Here is a 21,123-nt window from a genome sequence, read left to right as displayed (position 1 = left end):
CCATATTCCTCTGCGGAACTTCTTACGAATTGGTACATGTTGGAAGTTGTGTGTACGTATGGTGAACCTCCCGTCAAGTTTGTTTCTGTCTATTGTTTGTTATGTATAGTGCTGCCATCTTTCTTTCTTTCTTTCAAGCAAAGGTGCTGCTTTTGGTTTTAGTAAATTTTAGCCATTGCCCCTGTGAAGGGACAAGACAGTGTCGGAGAAAACTTTATTGCACATAATCAAATGTACATAGACAGAATCTCATACACACAAAGTATTACAGAAAAAAAATGAGGAAAAAAAACACAAAGAATTTTCAAAAAAACACAAAAACAATGAATAATGCAAAAACAGTGCGAAAATTGTAAAAGTAATTGCAATATAAAATCTGTCATCTGCAATCAGTTATTCTAACTATGCATGAAGTGTTATGATTGAATAGTATACCGTTGTAGGCATGTTGCTCTCTGCGGCGAAGATATTTTATACTACGTTACAAATTTCATTAAATTAAGCATTTTTTCTATCTTTCAATTCTATAAATCCAAAATCAGCATTATAAACAGTTTATGTATATTACCATTATACATAAAAAATAATAATTAAAAACCATTATTTAATCATGAAAAAGAACGTTTTTCGATCTCGTGAAATACATTTTTGAATAAAAAGACAACGCATAAAAGTCAGTAGGATATCATCATCCGAAATTTCCAGCTGCTACTTATATCATTCATTATCGTGTTATCAAAATTAATTATGGACTACAATTAATCCATAATTGTATCCTGTCACGCGTTTCTACAATAGAAAAAAAGAAATGTCAGTGATTTCGTCATCTATCTACTTTCTAAATTTTTTGCCCCTTTCTTCTGTAATATCCAATACCGATTTCACCACAACTGTGGCTCTTTAACTTCCTGATGGATGTTGCCAAATTTTCTGAACGTCCAAATAAAATAAAATTATTGAAGAAAAAAAGCGAGATTATTTTTTTCAATTTTTTTTTATACGTGCTTCTACTGAAAATAACCATCTAGTAAAGCGCCAGGTATTTGACGTATAACTTGTTCCGAAGAAAGCTCCCAACACGCAAAAAGAACATTTGCTCCGAAACCACTTGAATTAAAAACGTATTTTTTGGAGTTGCTTCCACCTGGTTCCATTTTCCTTGTGGGTCGGCCCGATAAGCGAAAGATGAAGGATTTAGCGATTTCACATTCAATTGCATTTCTTGTTCCCTTCTTTCTTTCTTCTTTTTCTTTTGGGTTTTTCTTTTCATTCCATCTCTTCCGGAATGAAATATACAAGGAGGTTAGAGAAGAAAATAAAAATCTTTTCTTTTGGAAACAAGTTCTATAAGCCGACAAGTTCTGGCGAAATGTTTCACGAAATTCAACTTGTAAAACGAATCACAACGCAAAGAAACCTCTGAAAGAAATGGGCTATTTATGTATGAACTTCTATATCCATTTGTGTGTGCTCGAAGCCAATATCTGTCGTTTCTGATCCTAGAGTATTTTATTACATAATTGTTCGGGACCTAAAATTCGAAGATATTTAATTTCTGCTAATAATCTGCATCTATAAAAGCCGCACGTTAAAAGATTCAGTCTGTTTGAGTGCGATGAAAATCAAAAAATTGGTTTTAATTTTGATGAGAATGCTGAGAAGAATTAAAAATTATCAGCAAACTGATTATACCCTCTATCTACAGACGGTACTGTAAAATACCAGATTAAATTATTTGTTTTCTAGTAACTAATTGTTTGAAAAACAGTATTTTTTTTTTTGTTTTCATTCCGAGTTTCAAATTATTTTCCTCATGTACTTATTATTTTCCCATTTATTTATTGAAAAAATTTCTTGAATTTCCTTATTTCTTGTTAGTCCGCAATTATTTCTTTTGCGCATTTATTTTTACCCAGGCACAAATCACGCCCCCTCCCATTTATTTATTAGAATATTTCCCATTTATTTAGTAGAATATTTCCCATTTATTTATTAGAATATTTCCCATTTATTTAGTAGAATATTTCCCATTTATTTAGTAGAATATTTCCCATTTATTTAGTAGAATATTTCCCATTTATTTAGTAGAATATTTCCCATTTATTTAGTAGAATATTTCCCATTTATTTAGTAGAATATTTCCCATTTATTTAGTAGAATATTTCCCATTTATTTAGTAGAATATTTCCCATTTATTTGTTAGAATATTTCCCATTTATTTGTTAGAATATTTCCAATTTATTTATTAGAATATACCTCCCATTTACTTATATTTTGCTGGTCTGCAAATTATTTCTCCAACTTATTTATTTTTGGCCCAGGATACAAATTCTTTCTTCTATTTATTTATTTATTTTTTCAGTATGCAAACTATTTTCCCTACTTATTTATTTTATGTGGGTTCACAAATTATACTTTCCCATTTAGTACAACATTTAGTTAGTCTAACATTCCGCATTTATTTATTATAAAAAGAATTTATATTTACTCCTATTTTGCTGTGGTTCACAAATTATTTCTTTATTTTTTTTTTTTTTTTTTTTGCTTAGTGTCTGCAAATTAATTCTTCCATTTATTTTATTAGTATATTTCTCCATTTATTTATTGATATATATTTCTTCCATTTATCTATTGAAATACTTCTCCCATTTATTATTTCTACGCCGGTGCACAAATCATTTCTTCCATTCCACCTGTCTACCATAATTCTTCAATTACTTTCACCAGTCCGCAGTTGGGAAAAGTTTGAGGGAGTACTTGTCTAGACCAGAATTAAAATTTTGTTCGCTGGAATTTTGCCTGCGGATGCTGTCTAAGAGCCCAGGAAAAGCCAGTTTCAGGCACGTTATTTATAAGATAAGTATGTACGGAGAATTATACACTAAATTCATTCATAATCAATTATAATCGGGACCTTTTGTATGCAAAGTAGCAATCTAAATATTGCATAGTCTAATTTTTAGCAAGCAGTTTCAAAAAATGCGTCAAACTGTATAAGCCCATGTAAAACTGTTATAAACCTAAAAATAAACATCACACAATTCACTGATTTTTCAATCGATAATCTTCTAGACAAACACATTTTTTCTTTGAAAGAATTATTTTATACATCATAACTTCACTTTTATATCATACAGAGTTTTTATATCTTATGAATTAGACCATCTAAAAAATTATTAAATATTTCTTTCAACGCGAATATTTATTGCTCCATTAATTTACTTTCGCAGCCTCGAAAATTGATTTTCATAACAAAAAAAAACCAAACTTTACACGTAAAAAAAATTGAATAGGTACATCAGTGAATTTTTCAGTACATACTTTTACAAAATTCAACAAAAAATTAAATTAAAAGTGTTGAGGGAAAACTTGTCTAGACCAGAATTAAAATTCGCGCTGCAATTTTTTGCCTGCGGATGCCAAGAGCTCAGGAAAAGCCAGTTTGAGACAAGTTATTCATAAGTACACTCGTGTGCAAAATTAACAGAATTAGCACATTATGTCAAATTTCTGAAAAACTAGAGGACAGATTTTAATGAAATTTGGTACGAATGCACAGCTATAACAGAGAAAGAGATGCACCATGCAAAAGTTATAATACGGACTCGTGATTGTCAGTAAAAGTCATCATTGCTCATCATGTCCAAAATCCACGTTGCGAGATCGAACCGACAATGAGTCTAATGTGGGGTATGGTCCCCTGTCACACAGCACGACGGCATACTAGACACAAGACAGGAGTCCCTGTGGCAATCGGTCCCACTTCTGCAGCAACGCAGTTTTCAGTTCCAGGATGGCTCTCGGAGTAGGATGGCGAGATGCAATTGCCCTCCCAAGAGCGTCCTAGACATGTTCTATAGGATTTACGTCAAGAGATCTGGCTGGTGGATCCATACGCTGAGTATCCTCACTTTCCAGGTAATCGTTGACCAGGTGAGGACGCAGAATATTTGCATACTTCTTAGGTGGCATTATTAGTACCTTTGGTTCAGTACGTTTTTGTGAAAATAGCTAGACACAAATGTGCAAATTCTCTTAATTTTGAACACGAGTGTATGTACCAAGAATTAGACACGTTACTCATGCACAATCAATATTGTATATTCGGGACCTGTTTGATGCAAAGTCGGTGCCTAAATATTAAATAGTATGTTTCTTTCACAGGCAGTTACGAAATCTTTTTCTTCGAAAAATGCGTCAAACTGTAAACCCATGTAAAACTTTCATAATCCTAAAAGTAAACAATACACAATTCACTCATTTTTTTTCTCTTCAATCGATAATCTTCAAGATTTCTTCTTTCTTTAAAAAGGGATTCTTTTGTACATCATAGCTTCACTTTTATATCATGCAGAGTTTTTATATCTCATGAATAGGCCATCTAAAAAAAATTCTCAAATATTTTCTTTCAACACGAATGTTTATTGCTCCATTAATTTACTTTAGCAGCCTGAAAAATTCATTTCCATAACAAAAAAAAACAAAAAATAAAGGAAAAAATTTACATATAAAAAAAATTGAATAGGTACATAAGTTAATTTTTCAATGCATAATTTCATAAAACTTCAACAAAAAAAACTAAAATTAAATGTGCAGACACCAATCACGTCTTAAAAGAAAGGGAGAAATCATCGGTTCGGTGATTCATTTAATAAGGAAAAACGCTTTGAAGCTTGTGCGTGTGTGGTATTTTCTTTAATATTATTTTTCTTAAGAGAAAAAAAATACCCCCGTGACGAGATTGATCTCTTATTTCTCAATACACGAAGATGCTATTAATCTTGGAATTCCTCTCCCCCTTGTACTGTTGCTTTCCGCAAAGTCATAGCGCCTCCGCAGCATTAACTTACCCCAAAATTGAAAGGCTTGTTATTTTATTTATTTTTTTTCAAGGAAGTAAGTTTGTTCAGTGATAATTAAATAGCCTCCCTCCTCCTCCTCTTAAATACTAGTAAAATGCTCGGCTGAAAGAGAAGAAAGAAGCGAGACAACACTCCGCAAGTCTAGATAAAGTACAAAATTTATTGAGTTTTTAAAAGGATTTAATTAATCATTACTGTCTGCGGCTACTCTTACTATTTTTTTTTTCCTCCGGTTTCTTTTTCAATAAGAATTTCTCTTCTTTCGAGCTTTTAATGAAGAATTATTTTTTTGGTTGATTTATTTATTGATTGCTGATGTTATTAATAATTGTAATTGCGCCTACACAATATTTTACGACACGAACGGATTTTTGTTTTTTTCCTGCGAAATTTCAAAAAAATTATGGGGATTAAATATTTTTCCGAAGATGTTACTGTGTTCATTTTATATAATGTAATTATTGGCGATTGGAAACAATAATAATTTGGAATTAAATTTTTTACACATTGTTGAAATTAGTTATGAACCCATTTTTTCTTATATTTTTTACTAATTTATTATAGTTGTAGTAATCGATTTTTTGTATCTCTTGCGTGACGGTATATTTTGGTGGTTCTCAAAAGCTCATTAAGGTATCCGACATCGCTCTTCGTTCCGGAGGTACACATATGCATACCTCATTTCTAACGGCTTTAAATGGTTTTCAATTATTCTTTTTTTTTTTCCAAGACCTGAGATACGCATATGCGTAACTAACTCAAATGGTCTCAGTAAACCTATCGTGCAAAATTAATAAACTACTTTTTTTTTTAAATTTTTTTTACTGTCACTTTCACATACACGATAAATACAAAAATAAATCAATTTTTTTTTTCAATAGTCAGTTTTGGCTCAGGTGTGAAGAGAATGCAAAAGTATTTGAGTGAACTTTAATAATACTTTTTTGATAGAAAGTGTCTCGAAATAGTGAAAACAACAATAAATTTTGCACTATCTATGTCGTTTTCATGTCACGTTTTTAGCAAAATTAATTTAATATATTCGAAACACGGTTGTAAAATGTTCTTGGAGTTTTTTTATAATTTTCCCAGTACTACATTCAACCAGCGATCATGCAGGATAAAACCATAACCAGGATATAACCAAAACTTGAACGATTGTAAGGTAGGCTTATAAGTTACACCCATATCTGTTGATGTTCGTGTGCATTTTTTAAAATTTCATTTTATATATTGCTTATAAAACACTGTAATTAAAAACTAAACTATGTCACACAGAAGTCCTTCATCCGTATCATTCTCAGTAAAAATAGACTCACGCATGCATTTCCACTTTTCAGTCAATTAAAGCTACTCCCTCTGCAACATCTGTACGTTTATAAAAGTTTAAAAATGTTTTATAAAAGAAGTGGCCATCTCTACCTGAAATTACATAAGTCTGGAATGCAATTTAGACGTCATACTATACAGGTACCAAGGCCAAATAAAACTCGTTTCCAAAAATTTTTCCTTTGTTTAGCTCCCAAAATATTTAATTTACTTCCTCAGTTAATAAAAGAACAATCTTCATGTACATCTTTTTTTATCAATTTAAAATATTGGTTGTTAACTGAATAAGATTTAAATTATCTGTTTGATATTGTAATGTAATCTTTTTTTATCTTGCATACGCTGCTAAATGCCAAATTTTTTTGTTTATCAATTCCATTCCTGTTGCCACTTATTTCTTGGTGTTATATATATGTGTGATTTTTTTTTCTTTCTTTTTTTCTCTCGTTATTATTTATGCCGACCGATATGTATCGGATATTTTTTTGTGGGCTCACAAGCTTACTTAGCCCCTAAATGTTTTGTAACTGTACTATACATACGGTAGACCTCAAATTTTGATTCATGACCTTAACAATATATAGCATAATACAAATACAAATACAAATACAACGCCACAACAGGCAAAATGCCCAACGAGGTGGCTGATAAAAAGATGCCCATAAAAATATGGTTGTCATATGTTTCAAAAATACAGCAACCCAATTAAAAATGCAATTAACACAAATTACAAACAATATATACACATGATAAAATATTATACAATGCCCATAAAGAATACTTATGGTTGTCTTATTCTAAGAATGGATAGCTTCTCGATTTACCCCAACATGTTTATCGTATTTCTTTTTAAACGTGTCAATTGTGTTACAATTTACTACCTCCGGGGGTAAGCTATTCCATTTATTAACAACCCTATTGGAGAAAAATTCCCTGCGACACCATAACCTTGCATTGTCCCTCACCAATCGATACTGGTGTCCCCTTGTAAAAGCAGTCGATTGGCGGTGTACTAAAAGTTCATGGTCCATCCTATCCATCCCATTGAAAATTTTGAACACTTCGATCATATCTCCTCGACACCTGCGTTCATCCAATGTAAACATATTCAAAAAATGAAGTCTTTCTTCATAACTCAAGCCCTGTGTGCCAATAAGGACACGCGTAGCTCTTCTCTGCACCCCTTCAACCAAGTCTATGTCCCTCTGTAGGTATGGTCTCCAAAACCTTACAGCATACTCCAGTCCAGGACGAACTAAGCCTCGAAAAAGCGGAAGAATGACTTTAGGAGAACGCGAAGAGACCTTTTTGAAAATGAGACCAAGCATTCTATTCGATTTTTTGACAACCGCTGAACAATGTTCAGAAAACTTAAGTCGCTCGTCAATGAGAATTCCCAAATCGGTGACTCTAGTTGCTTCCGGGATAGTGACACCATTCAACTCGTAAGAGAACCGTGGGTTGTTCGAACCAAAATGAGCGACCATGCACTTATCTACGCTAAACGTCATGCTCCATTCATTTGCCCATGCTGCAATCTTGTTTAAGTTGGTCTGGAGCAACTCCCTATCGCTTTCATTCCCGATTACCCCCATTAGCTTCACATCATCTGCGAATTTGCTAGTAATTCCATCGATACCCTGATCGAGTTTGTCGATAAAAAGTGAAAAAAGTATGGGGCCAAGGACACTTCCCTGAGGAACTCCACTTGTGACGTCTGTCCAACCAGAGAATTCCCCGTTCACCATAACTCGTTGCGACCTATCTCTTAACCACGATTCTATCCAATTCAGCAAGTTGCCCCCTATTCCAATCTCGTGTAAACGCTTCAAGAGTTTGCCATGTTGGACCCGATCGAATGCCTTCTGGAAATCAAGGTAAACAACGTCGACATTTTTGCTCTTACCCAAAGCCTTAGTCACGTAATCATAGAAGCAAAGGAGGTTAGTTACACATGACTTCCCCTTCCTGAACCCATGCTGATTATCCGATAATACATTATTCTCGTCTATCCACTTCACAAACTGCCTTTTGATGATAATTTCCAAAATTTTCGAGAGGGAGCTCGTCAAACTCACTGGACGATAATTAGACACCACTTCTCTACTACCCTTCTTAAATATCGGAACAACGTTAGCCAGTTTCCAATCTCTCGGGACGATACCCTCAGCAACACTACTCCTGTATATCTGTGCGACTGGCCCCAACAATTCATTAGCACCTTCCCTGAGAACCCTGGGATAGATATCATCTGGTCCTGGTGCTTTGCTTGCACATACATTTCTTAGAAGATTTAGGACCTCCACGTCTTCCACTTGAATATCGTTGAGCGTTTTATTACCCCATGCAACACCCGTATATCGAATATCATTATCTCCATTAAAAACCGACGCGAAAAAGTCATTGAAAGCACTACACATGCCTACATTGCTCTCTACTTTTGAGCCTCCTATCGAGAGGGGGCCAACTGTCCCCTTACATCCATTATTGACGTATCGAAAAAATGATTTTAAGATCATGTTAAAATTTTATAATGATACAATCAGAACGTTTTTAGGAATAGTATTTCTAAATCAACACAATGTCAAAAATAGCATTCTTTGTAATGCGTGTTTAAAGCTTTTATTCAGATTACTTGATACATATTGCCTAACCTGTGTTCTAAGTGTCATATGAACAGAACAAAGTTTGTTTTGGAATCACAAGAAATAGGGCTAGCAGCTAGCATAAAAAAAACCTATGTTTTCTTCAAAAATTACGCAGTCGGAATACCCTTTCACCATTGATAACAGTGTTCAAAATCATACAAACAACGATTACGCGTTATACTGACAATCCCATTGCAACCACCGACGTTATAGGTCCCTAATGTGTTCTATTCATTCCATATTATTTTATTTCCAGTATAACGACCTGAAAAAAATCATTCAATCCATTTTTTTTCGAAGAAATCAAGTTCAATGACATAAAACGATGACTTTTGATTATTTTACAGCATGTAATGAAAAATGAATGGAGGTTACGGCCAAATACGATATTTTTGTGAGTGCAATTAGGTACTGTTTTATGAATCTTAATACATTTTTATTCCAAACTCCGTTACATCATAACAAAAAAATAATACTATATTTAGGAAACAGTTATTTTCCGGATATTATGCTGAGGTGAGCTCGGAAAGAAAAGTCATCACGTCTCCGCCGGGACTCGAACCCAGGCCCTCTTGCATACCGGGCAAGCATGCTACATCTACACCACTGGAGACACATGAATCTGCCTTCCAAATTTCACGCACAGTGTCGTGAGGCGCTGAAGTAGAGGCATTAGTAGCCTCTCTTAACTTCAGGAAATGGCCCCCGGGTGGGACGGTTTAGAGAGATATAGATGGCTTTTTTCTCAGCCAGACATATCAAGGAAACAGTTATTTTCCGGATATTATGCTGAGGTGAGCTCGGAAAGAAAAGTCATCACGTCTCCGCCGGGACTCGAACCCAGGCCCTCTTGCATACCGGGCAAGCATGCTGCTTGCCCGGAGCTTGCAAGCTTGCCCCTTGCCCGGAGCTGCTTGCAAGTATGCAAGAGGGCCTGGGTTCGAGTCCCGGCGGAGACGTGATGACTTTTCTTTCCGAGCTCACCTCAGCATAATATCCGGAAAATAACTGTTTCCTTGATATGTCTGGCTGAGAATAAAGCCATCTATATCTCTTTAATACTATATTTATTTCATCCGAATATAGAATTTTGTTAGAAAGCTCAATTTTATGACTTTTTCCGAAACTTCCGATACAAAAAGAACTCGATATAACGTTCGATTTCTATGGAGCACTTGGGCGCTTCTAAAGATCATCGACTGTTTTTTTGTGTTTTCCTAAATTCATTTTGTTCAAGTGGATACAAGACGTTCAAATACTGAAAATAACTTTTTTTTTTTTTTTTAACTTTAAAACATAGCAAAATTTCCGTAAAATATCTTAAAATTAACCGCATAAAAATCAGTTGTTAGTTATCTTCATTATAATCCAATTTTTATAATGAAGAAAGAATCATGGTTGTCTCCGGGAAATAAATGTTCTTTCACTTCTAGTTTTCTCCCGTCACAAACTGATGTTCAAAATGACCCTTCCGCACTATATTTCATTCAATTTACTCCAAACTTCACACACTTGTATCTTATGGCCTAGTTGAGAGAACTAAGCATCCACATTTATAAATATATCAATATTTGCAACATAAAAAATTATTTTTTTAAAAATGGTTTTCACTTTTTTTTTATTTTTTTGTTCTTTTAGTTTTTATTTCGTTTCTGACATATCGTTAGACACATCCTAAAATGCATGCTTATAGTTGTTTTTGTAAGCGTCTTTGGAAGCAAAGGGAAATACCTGAATGAATGTTATCAAGATATCAAACGCAGAGGACAAATATAACTCATTTATGGTTTTACGGTTTTATTTCAGTAAATTAACCATTAAACATAGAATTTTTTTTCATATAATTTGATTAGATACATCAAAATGCATTTACATTGCGCATGATTAGGCTATTCAAAAACACATTAGGTGAATACATTAAAGACTTATAATTCTTCATTTTGAACGTCCCTTGTCCCCATAAATATCATTTATTTTTCCCCCTTTTTTGTATTTTTCATTTCCTAAACAATAGTTCTCCCGTTTTCCATGGCAACAAGACGTTAGACCGTGATTACATAAAATTTGAAAAAAAAAAAAATGAAAGCTTTCTACCTTCTAAAACTGATTTTTATTTCGAATCACAGCGAAAACATCCGAGTGTGCCGAAAATATTGCGATTTTAATGTCATAATCTGCATAATCTAAGCACGATCACATCATTACGTACGGCATTATCACATTTTTATGATTCTCCTTCGATTTTAAATTTGTGCATGGTGGAATAATATATTTTTCGAATCAAAAGATATACTTTTCAAAATTATTCAAAACTATAAAACTCGAAATTTTACTGAGGATTATCAAATGAAACGCTAGAGACGACGCTTACAAACCTGCGAAGAATAAATGAAATACATGTTCGGATTAACGTTCAATATTTTTCCTCAATATATCGCTACCCAGTAATCTACATAGATATTGCTATAAGTAATATGCATAATGCATATTCATAAACCAACGAGATCCGTGGAAGCAAACACAAATTAATGAGTTCGGTGTTTTCTTTTGCTTTCCCTTCGAACAAGTACATAAAACTTTCAAGATCTCAAAAAGCTAATTAGTCGAGCTAATTACTTTTAAATTACAACATCAATATTATCAGGTATTACATGAAGTTGAATTACTTCGCGGGAGTGTAATGTACGTTCATACGTCATAGAAAATCCGTTCTAAACCTTCTACACAGTCGCATCTCCATTCAAGTTAGGCAACAGTTTTTTTCTTAGTTCTTAATTATACAGAAATTATAAAATTTTTACAGCTTTTATATATACATTGGATCTTATAATATTCAATAATTGAATTTATATTCGATCTCAAATGCAAAGCAAGATTAAATCCGAATAATTCCTCAATTTGTTCTTTTAATAATATATCAGAAAAAACACTAACACTACGTGATAAATAATACAAGTACCTACTTTGTTATGGCATTTAAGTAGTTGAGATACTGTTCGCCAAAATCTCTGATTTTATTATGATGTACCGATAATCTGCTATTTTTGTTATGCATAGTCCGATTATATTTTAAATTCACTGTGCCCTACAAAAATGATATTTTTAGCGCAATATCGTCGTAAATAATTTGTGCATTCACAGCCCAAATGATATTCTAAATATGTTAGTGTAAAATTTTAAATACCTTGGGTAGTACTTAGTTTTCTTGTAAATTTTCAACAAACTAACCTATTCAACAAATAATCCATCGCGTGCCCAAGTGGGCACGCGATGGATTATAGTGGATTAAAATTATGGATTAGATGCATTAAAATAGTATGACATCAATGTAATTGAATAAAAATTGATTCAAAACAAAGGAAACCGTTCAGTTCATGGAATGAAGCAAAAAAGATTTTATTGGCTCAATCTTATTTAAAATTAAGTTTTAAATTTAGATATAGTATATATATTTAGATATAGTATATAATATATATTCAAATTTCAAAATTTGATTTTAAATGAAATTGAGTGAATGAAATCTCAAACTTTTGCTTCATTTCATGAACCGACCAGTTTCCTTTCTATGCATTTTGAATCAATTTTTATTCAATTACATTGATGTCATGATATTTTATCATGCACACAAGCTGTTGTTAATGCATTTCTTTGAAACTTTACAAAAAAATTAAGCATCCAAGGTATGTAAAACTTTATACTAGGTTAGGATAGCACATACACACACAATCAAAACTTTGAGTAAAATATTTGAAATAAATCAATGGTTAAATAATATTTTTAATGATATTTCTCATAGAGCATAGTTATTTCAACATATTGAAAAGGTATGAGACCATTTAAGTAAAGCTTTAAAAATTCTCCTTCAAACTTAGAATAAATATTTTAATATAGGATGCTTTAACACAACTTTCTTTCACACTCGTTTATATATTCCTAGTCTTTCTCAGAATACCCACGTCCTACGCAGAAAATAAAACAACCTACAATAGAGAACATTTCTCATTTTAAAGGGATTTACAATTAATTTTTCATTTCCCAATGGATTTATCGGATGCGGTTCATCTCCAGTCTTCAAACCTGAAATATCATTAATATAAATAACATTAAGAGCACGTGTATGTTTTATTTTTGTTTCTAACGAAAAAATATATATATGAAACTCATTTCTTAGAGTTCAAGAAAATAATTGAAAATTTCTCTGGAGAAATACGCTTAGCACTTACAGTTTCCTCTGAGTGATTCATACGTCATTTCTGTTGGTTTTTAAACATACGAATCATTTCTAGAATCGCAGTTTGATAATAATATTACAAATAAAGAAAAAAAAAGCAAGAAGAAAAATCAACAAAGCAAATAACCAGCTTTTATGATGTATTATTATTACTTTGAGGTTATCTCGAGGGAGATAAGTCAATTTTCTATCCGCTTGTTTTCATCATCTCCCAAAAACGAAGCGTAAATTCATTTTCTCATGATGAGTATTCATTGAATTTGGATGAAGGTAGGGATGAAGGAATCTCATTTTCACCAATGCATTTCCAAGAATCAAGGATATATTTCTGGAAGTTTCTAAACTGTTTTTCCCCCCTTTTATATAATTCAGCTGGGATTTTGGAATGAAATATGTTCATTCGTCCAAAAAGTTCTGAAAATTTCTGAAATTCGGGTGAGATATTATGATTTATCTGAAATAACTTAGTCCCTAGTCGATATTCGTAAACAAGTTCCATTACTCAATTTTTACATTAATGTTATACATATGTATTTTCATCGTTATCTTCAACATGCATTTTTGGTATCAATGTAATTTGAGGTTACGGTTCGAATGACCAAACTTACAATTAGTAACTATAAATAAAAAAAAAGGTATTTCGAATTGGCAATGCATATGGAAAATATCTCTGATCTATTTATTATTTATTCAGTGAAAGCTAGATTATAAATGAATGCGAGATTCGCTCGCGTTTTGGGATCTACGTTCGTTGCTCTTACTAAATCTAGATTGATCGTCTCGTATGACGACTTGATCACGTTACATGGGAAGGACGCTCTTATGATACGTGATCAAGTGCATTCCTTTGCTCATCCATCTATATACATGGATAGAGCTTTTCAATGGCTCGTGGTACATTATGGAAACGTGGGAGATCGCGTTTCGGCTCCTTCTTATTCATATAATGTTTACGACACATCTTTGTAGAAATCACATAAGTAGCCTACTTCATGTCCTCTAAAACTCGTTATATCCGATTAAATTCATGGGCTTATCCAACTCCTATCTAGATGATATATTATCTGACGGCATTTTGCCCGATTGAGTGGAACTTAAAATGTTTTATTCTGTTGTAAGACATAAGTACTGTAACACAATGTGTCATCAGATTCCTCTCTGAAAGTCTAAATACTCTCGATTAGATTTATATTGGAGCAAAGTTTTGGTAAATCCAAATGTCCAAATGATGTCTAGTGTTTTTTCAACAGGTTTTCGCGGTTTCAGTCTAATGTATTTCGGCTTTGTCATCCTGCCATTAATGAATGAATACAAATTCAAGGACCACAAAAGGCAAAATGCCCAACCTTTTAGGCTGAGAAAAAATAATAAGAATAATGTCCTTAAGGGGACTTGATACCTTTAACATGGTAAAACACTATGCTCTAATAGAAATATCAACCATTGATTTTTTTTCAAATTTATTTTTACCACGTGTTCTTGACTATACGTGCTACCTTATGCTGGTAAAATGTTTTACATGCCTTGGATAATTGATTTTTTGTTAACTTTTTGAAAAAAATGCATTAAAAGCAGCTTGCGCGCAGAATAAAATACCATGACATCATTGTAATTGAATAAAAATTGATACAAAATAAATGAAACTGGAAATGAAATGAAGCGAAAGATTGTGATTTCATCGACTCAATCTTATTCAAAATTGAATTTTAAATTTAAAAAATTTTCAAATTTCAAATAAAAGAATATCGAATGGGAAGTGAGAGTTAACCAACATATGGGAAAATAAAACAGTATAGTATGCAAAGTTTCCAATGATGGCGCTATATATATATATATATAGTATTTTATATATATATATAGTATGAAACATAGATGGTTTAAAGATGAGGAATATATATATGGGGGGGGGGGGCCGAGCCTCGTAGCAATGGGCTGAATAATAAAAAAATCGGTAAAAAGTCCGTAAAAAGTTTAAAAATGAATAAAAACCGGAAAAATAACAGAAATAAGAAACGGTTTCCAGGGCTAGCATAGCTAGGTCTGGGATTTTTTTAAAACAGGGGGAAAAAAACAAAAACAGCCAATAGGTGGCGCTAGTACGAGTGGCTTCGGTAAAAATATGCAAATGAGACAGTTATAAGAACTTGCACTCCTAATCCCCAATTAGTTTACCGTTGTAAACCGTGTATGTGGACCTGCTGCACTCTGCCGTTGCTGGATTTGTGACTCGCCTTCAATGTGTTATCCCCTGTGGTGTTGGTGGTCATGTTTAACACAAACTGCTGTAATAAATGATTTGGAGGCATTCTGTTTATTATTTCTGTATCTTTTCTTTGACTTCTGTACGTCAGTGCACCTATCTGCTCTTTTTTTTTCCTGTCAAAAAAATTTCCGTGGCCTTAACGATGCTAACCCTGCAAACCGTTTTTTAGTTCCGTTATTTTTCTGGTTTTTATTCATTTTTAAACTTTCTACGGACTTTTTGTCCACCCTGTACAGTAACACCTCTCTTTTGCGGACACCGTCGGGACAAAAAATTTTGCGCGTAAATGGGGGTGTCCGTTAACAGGGGTTTTATTATATTTACTGGTCATTATATTGGATAAGAAAACAACGTGTGATATTTATAATATTTGGGACCTGTCGTACCAGTGTTACATTGGAATTGTCGTTATAACGAGCGTAGTCTCTCTAACGAGCATCATAACATGCTCGTGACGAAATAAAACATTTCCACTGAACATACTCAATTTTTCTGTTCATTCCCGTGTGTATAGCGAAAATATATTTCACGACACTGGATATAAAAATACATGAAGAATGAAATTCAAATTATAAGTTCTCTTAAAATAACGAAATAACATTTTCAAAAATATTTTATAGCTCTATCTATTAAAGAATAAAGATAAGAGAATGTAACAGGAAATGTTTTTTTTTTTAAATAAAATTATTACGTAAAAGTTTTTGTTGTTTTTTTTTTCTTTTTTCAGAGAGAAAAAAGTTAAAGACGACGAAATTCTGTAAAAAAAACTAAAAAATAACCATAAATACGGCGGAATTATGAATAAAAAAACGTCTTTGTTTGCCGTAAAGTACGAGTGAAAGCGAAACAACTCCCAAAAGGATTAACGTATTTCTGAATAAGAACTATGCAAAATTGTATACTTTAATAATAATACTAAAAATATATATCGTTTTTTTTTTCCTAGTGGTTTTGAATCCTAGATTTTATATTATTATTATTATAATTTTTTAAACATTTTTCGTAGAATTTCATTTTTGTGTTAGCAAATTATTCACCAAACCAAACACTTTTCTTTTTACGTGGTGGAATTTATATAAGAACTTTCTTGATTATATATACAATAATTGTTGCGTAAAGTTTATTCGTAGTTTTGAATAACTTCAATTATTTTTGATATATTCTAAGTCTGTTCGGAATAAATTTAATTTCAAGTTTAGAGAAAATAATGTATTTTTCTTTCATTAAATAGTCTGTGAATTTTGAATTTTTATACAAAATATTCTTTCGCTGAGTTTTTTAAAATTTTCATTTTATATTTTACAGAACTGATTGATACTTTCTTTTAGATCTTGTACCTTTTTCGAAAATCTGTGTTTCCGCTAAGGTAATTTGGTACCGTTTTAATCAGAGCTGGGAATCGATTAAAAGTTTCAACTGAATTAATCAAAAAAATTTAATTGACTTATCGAATTTTTTCAAATGCTACTCATTCATAGTAAACATAGTGTGTTGGTAACTATACAAAATGAATTGATGCTTTGACCTTTGAAGACCGGGCACACCCCGCTTCCTATCTCGGAGAGATATCGAAGTGTTCCCGAAGGATGAATGTAATAAAACGGCATATTTCCTTGGACTTATTTGAACTTTCATCGAAAGTATTACGCGTAAAAGACTTCAATGAAGGATGTAAAAATTATAGCTTGACGAATGTTTGACTGGTGGAAACAGTAAAACAATAACAATGATTCAATCGGAAACTTTCAATCAAACTTGTGTTATGAACTGGCCTATTCAAAATAATCTTTGGTTTCGGATTTTTTCCTATTAATTACACTACTCAATACTGATTTTGTTGTAAGAAAAATTTCAGTGATTTTAGGTTGCTTTTGCAGCACTGATTCCGAATCTGACATTGATTTTATCAGATCGGTTCTGGTTTTTGAGATGAAATGAAAATTAAATTTCAATGGTAATACCATAAGCCAGGTGTGGATTTATGGGCCCCCCCCCCCTCCCATCATTAATAAATTGAAAAATACATAAATGTATACATAAAGATCACTGATGTCTGGTAATGATATGTTGAAAAAATAGGAAAGTAAATAAAAAAAAAAGTTGAAAAGAAAATTTCCACGCAAAACTCATTGGCTGCAGACTATATTGAAATATTGATATCGTGCATTTCCTCAAAAACTAGAGCTGATTCGGCAAAACCAACACCAGTTTTGAAATCAGCAATCACAATATAAAACCATTAAAATTTTCTTTCTTGAAAAGTGTGAGGAAAAAAAATTGTTTTTATTTTTAGCATTTCCAAAAACGGCAAGTTATATGTTTGGGGTATGATTGGTGAATTTGGCAGGATTTTGAAGTGACGGCATCAATTTTTAAAGCGTTTTAACTAGGGATACGTAAATATCGTATTTACGAAATAACCGCGGTGAATGAGAAATTTTCTAATTTTAACGAGTAAATGCAAAAATGTGAATTTTTACTACTTTTCTGCGAAATCTCGATAATTTAATTTTTATCGTTAATTCTTCCGTGTGTTTCCAAGCTATAATTGATACCTTAAAAGAATACGAAACTAAATACGAAAATGAAGGATTTAGTATCAGACTCCGCGCGTTACATGATTGCGTGCTTCAAATTATTAAAAGCACTTCTTGGTGACAACACTTTGCACTACCAATGCTTTGCTCATAAAGTGAATCTTGTGGGTGACGCATTCATTAAAGAATTCAAATAATTTAATTCTCTCTGTTGTTTCCACGACAAAGACAACTTCTTTTGCATTCAACAAAAATAAGCAGTGCGTATTTAAGCTATTATAAATTGTGCCATTCATCTTGACGAATATCATAAGTTTCTTAAAAATAAGTTTTGACAATGAAATTCTAGCTCCTAAAATACGGGTTCAGTTGACTTTCGTTTCCGTGTTCTGTAGGAAAATTATGCTAATCATCAATTTTGAAAGGATCAAACTTTCCATTCGCATATGTTTTGAGGAGTAAATTTGTAGATTTGAAATCTTTTGGACTCAAATTTCAAGAGCATTTTTACGAAAAAAAATTGACAAATAGGTACAGTAGAATCTCGCTTATCCGACATAAACGGGCCGGCAGAACGTCGGATAATACGGAGGTGTTAAGGAAAAGCCTATTAAACGTCAACCTATGTAATAATTTTATACATGACCTAATTAACCTAATAATCATGTTTATAGCAAAACAACAGAAAAATTGAGAGAGTGAACTTACAGTTATAGAATATTTTGAAGTTAAATACAGTACTTAAAGTTCAGTCCTGTGATGATTTAAAAAAAATTTTGATCGTAGTCTGTTTTTCTTTTTTTTCTCCTGACGAGTGCCGTTTCTTCGTTGCCAAATCTCGCCATCTTTGCAGCATCATTATGTCGATTCCTGTAGCTTCTTGTCGCTCAATGTATTTAATCACAGTTTCTAGAGCCTTAACTCCGTCGTTATGTAAAATTCTAAAAGCTCAACAGTTGTATGTTGGAATTCATGAGCGGCATAGTATTCTGCTGAAGACACAGCAGCAGAAAAGGCTTTAAAAAAATTGACTTTACACATGACATCTAACCAGCGTCATCTTAATGCATGGGTCCGACCGAGCATGGCCCAGAAAGACCAGAGGGGCCTCATGAAAATGAGATCTGGTTCAAATTATCGAGAGTAAGCGTTTCTAGCAAGGTAGGCGGAGGAGCCTCAGAAAAAGTATTTTAGCCGAGGGCCTATGTGGCATGCTATTTTTTCAAAATAAATTGTATTTATTTTTAAATTCTTATTTTTGTGAAAAAATGAAATTTTTTTGTGAACAAATACGAAATTTCTGACCCGAATTTTTTTTTCGAATAAATACAAAATTTATGATTTTTTAATTTCCCGAAATTTTGGTTTTTATATATATATATTGCGAAATTTACGTATCCCTAGTTATAAACTCATTAATTATGAGTCAGATAAAAAAACTGAAAACACTTTTTCATATTAGTTTTTCTCAAGGAATCACGTGTGTAATTATTGAGAGGTCGAAATAGTTACCACCCTGTATATATCTAACTCATATATAATTACCTGAAATATTTCTTAGAAGAAACTAAATAATAGTTTTTTAAACATTTGAAACTGCATCGCATAAAATTCAGTGTGATTTCAGAACGTACTTAGGAACAGTTATTTTGCATTTGAATCTAGAGAGAGAATTTTTATTAAAATGGTAAGTTTTTGTACTTTATGTTTATTTTTTTAATTTAATAAGATAAGAAGCAATAAACTGAAAAATAAAATGTGAAGTATTGGGGAAATTATACGGTCATATTTTCATATTTTTAGGTCATAAATGCTTGCATATTTTCAAGATTTTTAGGTCATAAAAACCCAAGCTCTAATTATTATATATTAATTTGAACTAGGCCAGATAGTACAGACACCGTATAGTCAACTGCCTACTGTAAAACGAAAGATAAAAACAATAATAAGTACGGTACATGGCACACATACACAGAGAAATGATTCTTTAAAAATTATATTATTATTATTATTCTATATATTAGTTTAAAATCCGAGCAAGCAGGAATGTTTTCATAATAAATACGCAACATGAATTCCAAAAAAATAATCGCCGAAATCATTATTATCGGGAATGTATTCCGAAGAAATGGAAATGTATAAAGAAACATCCGTAGGTGTGTATACAGAAATGATGGAAAAAATGCAACAATATTTCCATGTCATTCCATTTTCTATTATGTTTGGAGGGGAAAGGAGAGGAATAAAAAGAAAACACACTCGTTTATCACATATTCTGAACGGAATATCATTCCCAACATAGTATCATCATCATCATCTGAAGAAAAAAATGGATATTCGAATAACTTATATTTTATTTTTAATGTCTCCATGAATAGAAATTTCAATTATGTTTCGGCCGATCTCTAGAGTAAAAATGGATATGGAATACATGTCGAATAAAATGTGATATGAATTCAAAGAAATGATAATAGTTGGGACATAAAATTTTGAACAAAAACATATATAACACGACTTTAATAAAAAAAAATTATGAATGCCTCCATTTCAATTATATGTTGTGTTGTTTTTTAAGAAAAACTCGAATTTATGCCGACGTGAAAAATTCAAGTATCATGAATAATGTTTTATTTCGTTTTACAATCGACATGTTTTGCTGTTATCTTGTTTCAGGTATTCGGGGAATTCCTGACATCGCAGATGTATCATCTCCGGCAAATTCGAAATTTTTATTGCACGGAATATCATATAGTACGTGATATTGAAAGTATTTTATTGAGTGATTATAATTAAAATTTCGATTTCAAAAAGCAAGGGTGCGGAACCTTTTCAGTCCGAGAGCCAGAACATATGCAGGACTTCTGATACTCGCGGGTCATAATTTGTATATGAAGTGTGACCATATGATCCGTATTTAACGGAATATTCAAATTATTTTGGCCGTCCCAACTTTTTATGTAATGCCCGTTTTTTTCCCCTTATTTCCAAAGATAGTTATATTTTTGAAATCAAGAATTGAGATTATTTTCATGATTTATAAATTGTATTATGATAATTATGACTCTAAAATTATCATAATTAATTATAATCATATGTATAAATATATTCATCTCGCATATTTGTCACTAATATACGTTTTTTTTGGTTTTTTTTGACGAATTGCATTTTGACTAGCCGTAACCATCATTTTCCACGTATGGCAGTTTTTCAACAATTTCAGCGATCGTTCGCAATTTTATTTGCCATTGACAAT

This window comes from Pholcus phalangioides, unplaced genomic scaffold, assembly GCF_987345545.1.
Source record: "Pholcus phalangioides strain wild (caught in Gottingen) unplaced genomic scaffold, Ppha-v1.0 ptg000015l_1, whole genome shotgun sequence".
Taxonomy (NCBI): domain Eukaryota; kingdom Metazoa; phylum Arthropoda; class Arachnida; order Araneae; family Pholcidae; genus Pholcus; species Pholcus phalangioides.
The sequence above is the reverse complement of the archived record's forward strand: the minus strand, read 5'-3'. Positions refer to the sequence as shown.